Below are 13,725 nucleotides of genomic sequence, written 5' to 3'. Positions count from 1 at the left end.
AAATCCTTAGAATGTCAAGAAAAAGAAAAAAACAAAGGCCTGGTTCACTCAGGAGGAGCCAAAAAGGGAGGAGGCCTCGTTTGAATCCGGTAGCATGGAGGTGCAGGGCCTCGACTCTCCCTCTCCTGTTAGTTCAGGACCTAAAACACCAGCTCCTCGTTTTGAAAGCAACAGGACGCGGCCCGGAGAGCATCGCCTTCCGATGGAGAAGCAGTCCAAGCCTCAGCGACGGGTCTGGAGTGACGAACGCAGCAGCTGCTGTGCATGCTGCTTCCCATGGGCATGCAGGCTCAGAGTGCTTCTCATCCTCCGCCTCCTCCACTTCCTCCTCCACCTTCCTGCTCCGAGCAGCCTCGCAGCCGGCCTGTCGCCTCAGCCGGTGCAGCGGGGCGCTCCAGACAAGCGAGGCCTAGGCTTTTTTCCAGCAGTCCCACAGGCCCACAGAGCGGCGGCAGCAATGGCAGCAGCAGCAGCAGCGGCCGAGCTCGGCTCAATCAGACATTACAGCATCAACACATCCCTGCCGCACCAGCACACAGAGAGGGAGACAGGACGGGGATGCTGCTGCACTGGTACGCCATTAAAAAAAAAAGAAAAGAAGTTGGAGCTCTATAGCATGGCCTGGAAACAAGGCTCAAAGACACACATCCATAACCACACACAGCCTCAGCCTGGCACACACACCTCGGCAGACATAACGGAGAGGGAATATCTCCCCTCTGCTCCGCTGTGATCTGAAGACGAGCCTGTCCTTGGAGATGAGGATGCGAAGGAGAAAAAAAAAAGAATTATTCCTCTCCCTTTCCCTTTGTCCTCTCCGTTTTCAGCGCTCGCCTAAAACCTGGATTCTTGTTGTATCACAATTCCACCAAGTCATCTGTCCTCTCTTGTTTTTTTTGGCCTCTCTCTCTCTCCCTCTCTCTCTCTAAAATCTGCTCATTACAGGACTGTTCCACCCCAGCCAATACCCCTCCCCCACATACACTCACACACACTCCTTCCCTCGGCTCTTAAAGAGATAGAGATGGAGGGATGGTGCGAATAGCTGCATGCGCGGAGAGCTGGCTCTCCTCTTTCCCTTTGGGGATACAGCCTGCTTCTCCTAATTATCCAGCCCCGTTTCACTCTCTCTTCTTCCTCCCAGACTGAGATCTGGTCAGTCAGCAGTCTGTTTTCCTGATAACTGGAGGTTTGTTAGCTCATTCATTGATATTTCTTTCACTGTCGTCTCGTAGGCAAACCAATAGACCGTAGCTGTCACTTGAGTAAGCTTTATTACACCCAGACTGACTTTTGCACGCACAAATTGTTGTTGCTGTCAGGTAAAAACCGTGTATGTCCAAAACTGTTGTTTTTCAGGAAGTGAAAACTATCTGTAAACCCTACTAACCGACATAAAGGGTGACCAATAGCATTGATTAATGAAAGAAAATTTATAGGACAAAATATGGAGACGATATGACATTCTGTAAAAACTCTGAAAAAAGTCCTGTTTTAACCCTTCTGTTGTCCTCGGATCGAATTTGACCCATTTTGGGGTTTTCTTTAACCAAATTGTCAAAAACAACTCAATAAAATAAAGGATCAGTTCACTTCTTTCATTGAATTTGGGTGTTTAATAAAATTTTATAGGATTTGAAAAAAGATGGCAAAAAAAGAACATTGAAAAAAGTGACAAAAATGTCGGAAAAAGCTTAAAAAACGTCGGGGGAAACACATTAAAAAAAAGTCAAAAAGCCCAATCAACAAAAACATCGGGAAAAAGACGACCATAAAGTTTCAATTTAAAATTTTGACCCATAAAAACAAAACGTTGCATACCAGAGTACCAGAGTCTGGTAGGACCAGGCTAATGTACCAGAGTCTGGTAGGACCAGGCTAATGTACCAGAGTCTGGTAGGACCAGGCTAGTGTACCAGAGTCTGGTAGGACCAGGCTAGTGTACCAGAGTCTGGTAGGACCAGGCTAATGTACCAGAGTCTGGTAGGACCAGGCTAATGTACCAGAGTCTGGTAGGACCAGACTAATGTACCAGAGTCTGGTAGGACGAGGCTAATGTACCAGAGTCTGGTAGGACCAGACTAATGTACCAGAGTCTGGTAGGACCAGACTAATGTACCAGAGTCTGGTAGGACCAGACTAATGTACCAGAGTCTGGTAGGACCAGGCTAATGTACCAGAGTCTGGTAGGACCAGGCTAATGTACCAGAGTCTGGTAGGACCAGACTAATGTACCAGAGTCTGGTAGGACCAGACTAATGTACCAGAGTCTGGTAGGACCAGGCTACATTTTGTCCCCACTGGGGATACAAATAATTCAACAGAGGCTGTTTAGACCAGAAAGGGGAAAATCCCACGCATCCCTACCCCCACAAATCGCACCCTGAGTGTATACATTCATGTGTCTCAATAAACCTTTAGAACATTGTGAACTGAACACTGCTTCGTGTCGCTTTGTCCTCCGAGCTCATATCTGCTTTCAGAATCAACTCGCAGAGGACAGTAGGCCTGGATATCGTCACGGATTTCCCGAAACGATTTGATTCCAATTTGCAAGGTGCTGATTCGATTACTTTTTGATTCAATATCAATTAGGTTAGGGACATTTCAGTTACAAAACCAACTTTGCTCGGATGTAAAAGAGATTCTCAGAGAACTTCTGCTGTAAATTGTACAAGCAAGAAGCAATCTGTCAAATGTTTTTTTTATAATGCCCCAAAAAGGGGGTCAACTCACCACATCCATGGTGAAAAGGCACATATTAAAAGATTAATTCTGGGGACTTAACAAACAAATATAGATTTAATTGGAAAACTGATTATTTTAACCCAGCCCAGAGGTCAAGCCAGTAGATCAGGGGTCTCCAACCTTTCTTCATCTGACGGCTACTTTAAAATAACGAAAGTGGCCATGAGCTACTTGCATCACATCGCTTACATTTATTTACATAACACACATATAAGCTGAATGAAGCTACAGTTTGCTGAAATTGCATTACCCAAAGCTTATGGACAATCTTAAAGTGTTCATATTATGCTCATTTTCAGGTTCATAATTGTATTTAGCGGTTATATCAGAATAGGTTTATGTGGTTTAATTTTCAGAAAACATGTTTTACCATATTTTTGTTGTACTGCACATTGCTGCAGCTCCTCTTTTCACCCTGTGTGTTGAGCTCTCTGTTATAGCTACAGAGTGAGACATCTCACTTCTGTGTTGGGAGTCGCACATGCGCAGTTTAAAAAAATATATATTTTAACTTTATTTTAACAGGGAAAAGAGTCACATTGAGATTAAAATCTCTTTTACAAGTGAGCCATGGCCAAGAAGGCAGCACGTAAAGAATACACTTTAACAGACAACAAGTAACAGGGATAGACAGCAACAATAAATAAGAAATAGAAAACAGAAAATCACATTTTAAAAACAAGCGCAAACATGTTGGTATATTTGATTTAAGTAGGACTCAGTTTTAGCTGATTTTGCAACTCATTCCATGAAGTTGGAGCACTGTAACTAAAAGCAGTTTTATCAAACTCTGTTTTAGTTTGTGGAACATCATACAGTATGTATCTACTTGATCTTAGATTGTATTCAGATCTACTAGGTGTTAAAAGTTTAGTTAAATATGAAGGAGTGTGTCCAGTTATTGATTTATATACAAAGGTCAACCAATGTCTGAGCCGTCTTGTGTTGAGTGAGGGCCAACCTACCGTTTCATATAATACACAGTGATGGATAGAGTACTTTGCTAGCTTGTCAGTTGCAGAGTATGAGGGCGTGCCCTGACAGTAGCTAGGTAAGGACTACTAGCCAGTCAGAAGCAGAGTATGAGGGTGTGCCATGCTAGCAGCTAGGCGAGCATTATAACGTGTGTTACAAAGTGACCACATTTGTCTCTGAAGTAAAGGCTGGACTACAATAGAGCTGTTTGGAGCAGTTTGTGAACAGTGTTTTCTGTTGGAAATGGTAAGTCCCTTTGGGCTGGACTTTGGGCTTTTTCACTTTGCAAACCTATAATTTACACAAAAAGATATATAACACAATAAAGGAAAGAGGAAAAGCCAAAAAGCATAATTTGAGCACTTTATCTTCACATCAAGGACTATTTTACACTTCTTTAGCCCACATAGTTAGCTGCATCACTGAAAATATTCCCATCAGGGTCCAAGAAAAAAATTACCACTTTACACATCTATGGCCCACAAAGTTAGCTACCTCACTTTTAATATAAAAGTATAATAATATAATATATAATTTTGTGTCTCAGTTTGTCAACCTATTGACGAGCTACTGGAAACCTGCTCGTTACAGACTGCTCGTTGGAGACCCCTGCAGTAAATGGTATGAACCATAAAACAATCACAATCGTGATCGGATTGTTTCATAGACACAAATACATTCCTAATGTCTGATATAGGAGCTTCATCACAGTCTGACAGCCAAACACAGTCGTCTTTCCTGGCCGAGCGGTCCCATGGTAAATTGGTTTCTAATCAATAACTGGAGCATGATGGTATTGGAAATCTATCCGTAATTGAGCGCACCATCTGATGGATCGTATGACCAGAAAATAGAGTCAAAGACGGACTGACCCCGGCTGCTTCAGGGTGAACTGGTTAAACTGGTTCAAATCTGCTGATTCTTTATATTTTTGTAAAGCAAACATTTCCTCAATGAATGTTACAGTCCGATCTCTTTTAAACCGGTGAGTTGCATCCAGCGAACATAACTAGAACAAATCAAGCATGAATCAGATTACAAGGAGAAGATACAGTTACAGATACAGTATGTATTGGGGCTGTCAAAATTATCGCAATAATGAGAACACCAACACCGTTTTTAACGGCACTGATCTTTTGACGCGCGATTAACAGATTGTGTCTGAGATTTGGGCCTCGGGTAGTCTCGCATTGCCAGATCTTCCTCCACAGCCCTGCGGAGGAGGGTCTGGCTAGTCCACACAGCATTCTGCGATGGGATTTATTGCTCTGTGCTCTGGTTTATTGGCATTTCTTTAAACCAATCACAATTGTCTTGGGTGGCGCTAAGCTCCGGATGGAGCAACGGTGCCGCTGCAAAATAGCCTCGGGAAGGAACTTGTTTCGGTGGAACGTGTGTACGTTAGATAGTCTAGCTAGCTGTCTGGATTTATCCTGCAGACAATGCCAACACAAAGAAGGTGTCCACCTTCCGCTTTCTTTGTGTTGGCATTTTAAACTCTGGTCGATTTATAAAGACTATGATTAACTGCTCCTCAGATCTCTGCATTCAGGTAGGACTGGAGTGGTTTTTTTGTTAAGCTAATGTGGTGTTAACATTGTCTCATGTAGCTACATGCTAACGGCAGTAAAAGATGTCATCTTGGCTGCCAATAATAAATCTCCCCAATTCCAGGTCCCATTACTCTTGAAACATTTCCGGTTGTGTAGTATTTGGTTTAGAAGCCTTTATTGGTGACTTTTGCTAGTTTGATGGCGGGAAAAAGGGTCTGTGCGCCAGGCGCATGGTTCAAAAGGGTTGTACTTAGTGTCTTAACTAATCATAGGTGTGTTTTGGGAGTAATGCAATAAACCAATCAGAGGGTCATCTCCCATTCCCTTTAAAAGCCAGGCGCGTTTGGACCTTGGCACATTGCTGTTATGATGGAGGATATGCTGAGCAGGAAGGAGAGATTTTCAGGTGAAGAAATGGATCTGCTCGTGCGTGAAGTGAAAGCGCGCGAGCAGATCATATCATAATACTATTTTACATTGTAATATTTTTATTTTTAATGTTATGCATGTGTGTGTAACAAGCACAGTGTGCGCGCGCTGTGCACAAGCCTAGGCGCATTTTACCAATGCGCTGTTAAAATAACAATGAAATGCTGAGTTATTGACTTTAGACCAGGTTTTTGTTGGTCAGTGGCCATTAACTTACATTGTAGCTTGTTTCGCCGCTGCCGACTGCAGCGATCTCGCTTAATACTGGACCAATGTCAAAGATTGTTGTTCCCATCACTCACTTAAGACACAAAAACATAGGAAGATAGAGTCCAGGTTGTAAAAAATGGTAGTTACCCTTTAAACATTCTGGGATAGATCCATCACAGGAGCTCATTAAGGATGAGACAGTGAGCAGCAGGTCCGTCATGGTATCGACTTTCAAAATATCAATATGTTCTTCTTGCTTCTTCTAAAAGCAGATCGTTTAGAGCTGAAACAGTTAGTCAATAAATGGATTAGTCGAGCGACAGAAAGTTAATCTTATTGAAACTACAGCTTTAAAATGTAGATATCTGCTGGTGTGCTTTGTTTTTTTATGATAGTAAAATAAATAATTTTGTATTACAAGTGGATTAAAACAGGCAATAAAAACAATGGCTCTGTGGGCATTTCCCCCAAATTTAAATTTAAATAAAAACCAAATGCTTGATCGATAAGTCAAGAAAGTAATCACCAGATTAATCGATAATAAAACCTTTTGTTTAACCAGAAACCGTTCTGAAATCGGCATCACCAAACCCACCAGACTCCATTTAAATAAATAATACTTTTAGCGTGCAGTATATTTTAATTTTCTTAAAGAATATTTATTACACAGGACAGCTGGAGATGTGAAAGGGGAGAGAGAGGGGGAATGACATGCAGCAAAGGGCCGCAGGATGGAATTGAACCTGCGGCCACTGCGGCAAGGACCGAGCCTTTACACATGAGGCTCAACCAGGTAAGCTACTGAGGTGCAATAGAGCCAGTATACTGTATGTTCCCATGTAAATGGGTAAATTAAACAAACCAGAGTGGTGATCGTTGGAACAGTGGAAAGACGAACTAAGACCAAGTGTGTTTTATGATGATAAAATTACTGTTTATTTAAATGGAGTCTGGTGGGTTTGGCGATGGCAATTTTGGAGCCCTTTTGTGTTAAACAAAAATACGAAAAAATAATTCCTATCTCTGTTGGGATCCTTTCCATAATGTTGTCAGACATTTAGAATAACAATCTGAGCCTGTCAGTGGTAAAACAGCACTTTTAGTGGATGATAACTGAAGGTGTGCAACTGCCCATCAACGTTACATCGCAGCTTATATCTTGCTTAAAGCTATAGTGCATAGTTTCTGTCTCCCCCATGAGGAATTCTACGTAATGACAATTCTGTCTGTGTATAATAATAATAATAATAAATTGAATTTATATAGCGCTTTTCATGGACTCAAAGTCGCTTTACAGGGCAGGGTAGATTATAAAAACATAACAAAACAAAACGAGCAAACAAAACAAGTAGAACAAAACAAGATACAGATGAAAAAGGGAGGGGGGCAGGTGGACTATGGGTAGGCTGAGGTGAAGAGATGGGTCTTGAGGCGGGACTGGAAGATGGTGAGGGACTCAGAGGTGCGGATCTCTTGGGGGAGGGAGTTCCAGAGCCTGGGAGCTGCTCTGGAGAAGGCTCTGTCCCCAAAACAGCACAGGTTGGACTTTTGGATGGAGAGGAGACCGGCTGAGGTGGATCTGAGGGACCGTGAGGGTTGGTAAGGGGAGAGGAGGTCAGTGAGGTATGAGGGGGCCAGATGGTGGAGGGCTTTATAGGTGAGGATCAGGATTTTGTAGGTGATCCGGTGGGAAATGGGAAGCCAGTGGAGTTGTTTTAGGACTGGAGTGATGTGGTGCCAGGATTTGGAGCAGGTAATGAGGCGGGCGGCTGAGTTCTGGACCAGTTGGAGTCGGTTGATGTTGGTAGAGCTGATGCCGAAGAGAAGTGAGTTGCAGTAGTCCAGTCGGGAGGAGATGAAGGCGTGAATGAGTCTTTCAGCAGCGGGGGTGTGAGAGAGGGTCTGATTTTCGGGGTGTTGTGCGGAGGTGAAAGAAGGAGGTTTTAATGACTTGACGGATGTGAGGCTCAAGGGAGAGGGTGGAATCAAAGATAACGCCAAGGTTGGGGCCTGGGGGAGATGGGGAGACAATGGTGCCGTCGATGGTGAGAGTGGGGTTATTGTTTTTGCTGAGTGTGGATTTGGAGCCGATCAGAAGGAATTCTGTTTTGTCGCTGTTGAGTTTGAGGAAGTTGTGTTGCATCCAGGTTTTAATAGCTGACAGACAGGAGTTGATGTGGGAGAGGGAGGATTGTGGGGGGATTTGGTGCTGAGGTAGATCTGGGTGTCGTCAGCATAGCAGTGGAAGTCCAGGTTGAAGTGGCGGAGTATCTGACCAAGAGGGAGGATGTAGATGATGAAGAAGAGGGGGGCCAAGTGCACGGAGCCTTGGGGAACACCTTCAGTGACTGTGGCTGTGGCAGAGATGTGGTTGTGGAGAGAGATGAAATGGGATCTGTTGGAAAGGTAGGAGTGGAGCCAGCTGAGTGCAGTACCGTCGATACCGAGGTCTTTGAGTCTGGTGAGCAGGATGTTATGGCTCACAGTATCGAAGGCTGCACTCAGGTGGAGGAGGGATGAGGATGTTGTGGGAACCGGTGTCAGCAAAGGTAAGGAGGTCGTTGAGGACTTTGAGGAGAGCGGTTTCTGTGCTGCTGTAGTGGGCGAAAACCAGATTGGAGAGGTTCGAATAGGTTATTGGCAAGAAGATGGGTTTGTAGTTGTGAGGCGACTATGCGTTCCAGGGTTTTAGACAGAAAGGGGAGGTTGGATATTGGGCGGTAGTTGTTGAGAGAGGAGGGATCCAGACCAGGTTTTTTAAGGATTGGGGTGACAGCGGCAGTTTTGAAAGCAGAGGGGACAGTTCCAAGGGACAGTGAGGAGTTGAAGAGGTTAGTGAGGTAGGGGCATAGGACCGGGAGGCAGGACTTCAGAAGTGGAGTAGGGGAGGGGGTCAAGGGAGCAGGTAGTGGGTTTGGAAGAGCTGATGAGTTTGGAGATTTCAGGAGGAGTGACTGGGTTAAACTGGGAGAGGAGGAAGTGTGGAGGAGGGGTCGGGAGGTCTGGAGGGATGGAGAGAGGAGGGTCCAAGGTAGGTGCTGGAGTAGATCCTGGAAGGTCAGATACACGGGATAGGGATTTGTAAATGAGATTGATTTTGTCAGTGAAAAAGTGGAGGAATGAGTTGCAGAGATCCGGAGTAGAGGTAAGGAGGCTGTTGGTCCGAGGCTTGATGAGGTTGTTCAATGTGGAGAAGAGGGTTCTGGGGTTTTGGCAGGGGTCGGTGAGGATGGTGGAGAGGTAGGCAGATTTGGCAGCAATGAGGGCATCTTTGTAGGCGATGAGATGGGATTTATAGGCTTCATGATGGACTGTGAGGGATGATTTCTTTGTCAGACGTTCAAGTTGGCGGCCAGTTTGTTTCATTTTCCGGAGTGCAGGTGTGTACCAGGGTGAAGAGGTGTTAAAAGTGACGAGTTTTGTTTTGAGGGGGGCCAGGGTGTTGAGGGAGGTAGACAAGGTGGAGTTGAGGTGGTCTGTGAGGTCATCGGGTGAGGTGAGGGTTGGGTCCAGGTGGAGAGTGGTGGAGAGCAGGTCAGAGAGATGGTGGGGATTGATAGATTTGAGGTTGCGGAGGGGATTTCTCTGAGGAGGGGCGTGGGGTTGGAGAAGGGATGGTGAACCGTATCAGTTTGTGATCAGAGAGGGGAAAGAGGCATGGATGGAGGTCGAGCACTGGTTGGTTGGTGGAGCAGACCAGGTCGAGGATGTGACCTTTTTCATGGGTGGGGAATGTGACATGTTGGGTGAGAGAGAAGTTATCCAGTAAAATTTTGAATTCTGATGAGAGCTTGCATGTGGGGGAGTCCATGTGGATGTTTAAGTCACCGAGTAGCAGCAGACGTGGAGAGAGAGATGAGGCTAGTGTGAGGAGTTCAGTAAAATCAGAGAGGAAGGAGGGATTTGGTTTAGGTGGCCGGTAAATGGGGATGACTGTCATGGAGGAAAGAGTTTTGAAGGCGAGATATTCAAACGATGATACTGAGGGGAGGGTGAGTTCTGTGATCCGGGAAGTTCTGATTGAAAATGGCGGGCGAGGCCACCTCCACGGTGGGAGGGGCGGGGTTTGCAGATGTAGTTGTAGCCAGGGGGGGATGCTTGGTTGAGGGAGAAGAAGTCGTTGGGTTGTTGCCAGGTTTCGGTGAGCAGAAGGAAGTCAAGAGTGTTGTCGAGGATTAGTTCATGGAGGGCAGGGGCTTTATTGTTGAGCGATCGGGTGTTGAGGAGGGCAAAGTTGGCATGGTGAGAGGGTGGTGGGATGGGGGCAGGCTGGAGAGATCTGAGGTTGTCCCGGTTAGCAGTGCGTGTGGTCGTTGGGGTGTGGGGGTATTGCAGTTGAGGGGGGACAGTGAGCCGATTAGCAAATGATTGGAGAGTATGATTGAGTGTATGTGAAGTGGGGAAAGCACTGCAGTCCGGTCCGGGTTTTCTGTGTAGCCTGATGATGCGTTCAGCCCTATGTGAACCAGTGGGTGAAGCATTCTGATGACGTGGGACAGGTGCAACAGAGCGTGCAGGTGACCAGATGGATGGAATGGATTGTCCGTGGTGGAAGAAAACAAACTTGCGGCGCGAGCTTCTGTGGATGCGCGCGTCGGCGTAGAAGTCCGAGCTGTTTGATGACTGGGATGCAGGATGGAATGGAGTAGTTGGAGATTGGACCAGTTGCAGAGTTGAATATTTGATCATGATGCCGAGCGGAGGGACGGAGAGCTCCGTGATAGTGGTTAGCCGTGGGCTAGGAGCACAGAGGTGGAGGTGGAGATGGATGAATGAGGTGATTGCCAAAATGATCCACAGCATGACCGAAGGAGAGGAATGTCTAGTCTTGGTCGCGGCTCGCATCTGGTGGAGGTTGCCTATGAGGAGGAGGTCAGCAATCGGGTTAGCCGCCGAAGCAGCTAGGATTTGCCGCCACGCGTTTGGTGAACGGGGGCAGCTAGCGGCGGCTAACCGGCGAGGCAAGAGTCCGGTCAAGGAGCCCCAGGCGGCTTCGGGAACCAGCAGAGAGACTGTCCAGAGGTACAGAGGCTGTCCAGAGGTAGGGGGTACAGCGAACACAAACACAAGAGAATAGCAGACGAATAGCAGATGAATAGCAGACGGAGAAGCGGCGAATAACCAGCGCCAGCGTCCTCTCACGTCGGTTGGAATCGATCGGTGTATCCGCATGATACAAGCCTTCCGTGATCGCGCCTCCTCCTCCACACAGTTGCTGGTAGCCAAGGAGACACGGAGGATTAAAAAAACATGATGGACTCTTCAGAAGAGGTCATTATCTTCACTTGAGTTTCTGCACGCAAAAGTCGCCAGACGCCACAATCTTCTGAACATAGTCCTACTGAGAAATACAGAGAGAGTTGTGTGGAGCTGATAGTCTTAATTAGCTTTGTAGCAACTCATGTGGCAATGGCTTGAATGTAACGGATGTTTATTAATATAAAAAAATTACGCACTAAAGCTTTAATACTAGAGCAATTCCAAAAATTGTTGCTCCCATCAGTCACTTAGACACAAACAGGTTGTTTTTTGATAATAATAAATAAATAAATAATAATAAGGTACTTTATTTGTCACATACACGTACATGTAGCGAAATTCATTCTCTGCATTTAACCCATCCCTCAAGGGAGCAGTGGGCAGCCAATGACAGCGCCCGGGGACCAACTCCAGATCTGAGCCAGTGCCTTGATCAAGGGCACTGACTGGATAACCTAGTACACGCAGAAGCGACGCTCACCCTGTTCGTAGACGTCGAAGGACTCGCAGGTCCTCCCATGTCTCACAGAAATCAACAGCACTTGTTGTATGTTAGTACTTTGTGATTAATTAGTTTTAGATCAGTTTGGTGTCAGAGATTGAGAAATAGGACAGAGCAAATTACAGGAAGTCATGACAATGAGATTAAGATTAAGCTAACTGCAAAGAAAACAATGTTTGTAATCTAATCTAATTGCCTGGTAATTTCATCTGTTCCTAGTTTCATCCATCCAGTCTACAGCGATGATGACTCCATAATGATGATGATTGGTGTCTGGAATCTCAATGTACTGCTCACTATTGAATAAACTATTGATCTGTTACATAGGAAGTAGTGAATAAGTGAACACAGAGTGATTTCGGTCCCAACCACCTTTAAAAAATGTTTTCCTGTATTATATATTAATTTGACTAACGTGGTGATGTCACCTGTTTGTGGTTAGCGTCCACCATATGAACGCCCCCCCATTATTTTATTATATTAACATTGACTTTATTGTTTCATTACAATATCCAGTGTTTTAACAAGTGTTGAAGTTAGTTTAATCTGACTCTGGCACAGTCCAATGTCTCAAATCGCTGACACCAAACTGATCTCAGACTAATTAATCACACAGTACTCCAAACATAGAACTACTGCTGTTGATTGAGTTTGTTAATTTGTGTGAGAAATCATTGACTTCATCAGAGGAACTACATGATGACACTGATGTCATGATGGCTCGCTGTTCTTGTTCATGCTGAGTCAAAATTCAGATGTTTTTCTTCTTTTTGGGGTTTCCTTACCTAATATGTATATGTGGATGTTAATTTAAAAAACTAAATAAAGTAGAACGTTTTAACTATTCTATGGTCATGAGGGCTCCCTGTTCTTGCTCATTATTCTTCTTATTCAGAAAGAACATGCCAGATTTATGCAATGGGATTCTTACTAGTTAGAACTACATTTATAGACATACAATTCAACTGTTACTGGTCATAATTTTAATTTAGGATATTCTATATATTATATTCTAAGTGTAATGAAAAATCCATAAAGACATTGTTAAAAAAAGATAAAGAATCGGTAGTAGTGAAAAAGTGATGATGATGTTGCGTATGTTTTAAAAAAGAAATTCTAAATAATAATTTAACTTACCTGGTGATGTTCGTAGTTCCATCCATCCAGCTGTTTTGGGTATTTCTTCGGGTCGGGATGTCAGCTGACCCAATCTGGGAAAACTAAAACTAGAATGTTTATGTTGTTGTGTATTGAAAGCTGTATTTGCATATGAGTTTGTGCGTTTTTCTCATTATACAGAGATTTTGATACTGTATATATTGCCAGCAAGTGTGTTCTCTGACCTCTGATGAAGTCAATAATTTGTGTCACAAAATTGTGATTTCAGATATCCACAACTTCATTCTTCCTAGGACAAATGACGTCACTTTCGTCAATTATGTGGGGCTATGTAAATAGGCTATACGTCATTCTTCTGATCCAGAATGAACATGCTAGATTTATGTAATAGAATTCTTATAGTTAAAACTAGAATTATTAGACATCTACAATCCAACTGTTACTGGTCATAATTTAAATATATTCATTATATTCAAAATGAAAAACATATACCAACAATACATTTGTGGATATTTTCAATTGCATTGTTTCTAGTCATAATTGTAGATGTCTCAATCTCATTTTTACAGTCTATGGTAACAACTCGTGAATTCTGAGCTTTCAAGACACTTACTAATCATCATCATTATGAGTCGGCTGGATGGATGGAACTAGGACCAAGTGACATTACCAGGTAAATTAGATCAGCAGTGAGAAATAGAGACATTTTCTAGGAAGTTTGGTTAATCTGATTGTCAAGACATCCTGACATTTGCATTTTCTTATGGGGGCGGGGGACAAGTGAAGACTAGTGAGAAAAGATGGCATCTGGATATTTGTGTATGAGACAGAGGCGCCAATACGGTTTCAAATTCATCAGTTCATTTTTTCCATTTCACATCAACATCAGGTAAGAAAAAACAAAAAAGAAGAAAGCAAGAGACCAGATTT

This window comes from Perca fluviatilis, chromosome 3 (genome assembly GCF_010015445.1).
Source record: "Perca fluviatilis chromosome 3, GENO_Pfluv_1.0, whole genome shotgun sequence".
NCBI lineage: Eukaryota > Metazoa > Chordata > Actinopteri > Perciformes > Percidae > Perca > Perca fluviatilis.
The sequence above is the reverse complement of the archived record's forward strand: the minus strand, read 5'-3'. Positions refer to the sequence as shown.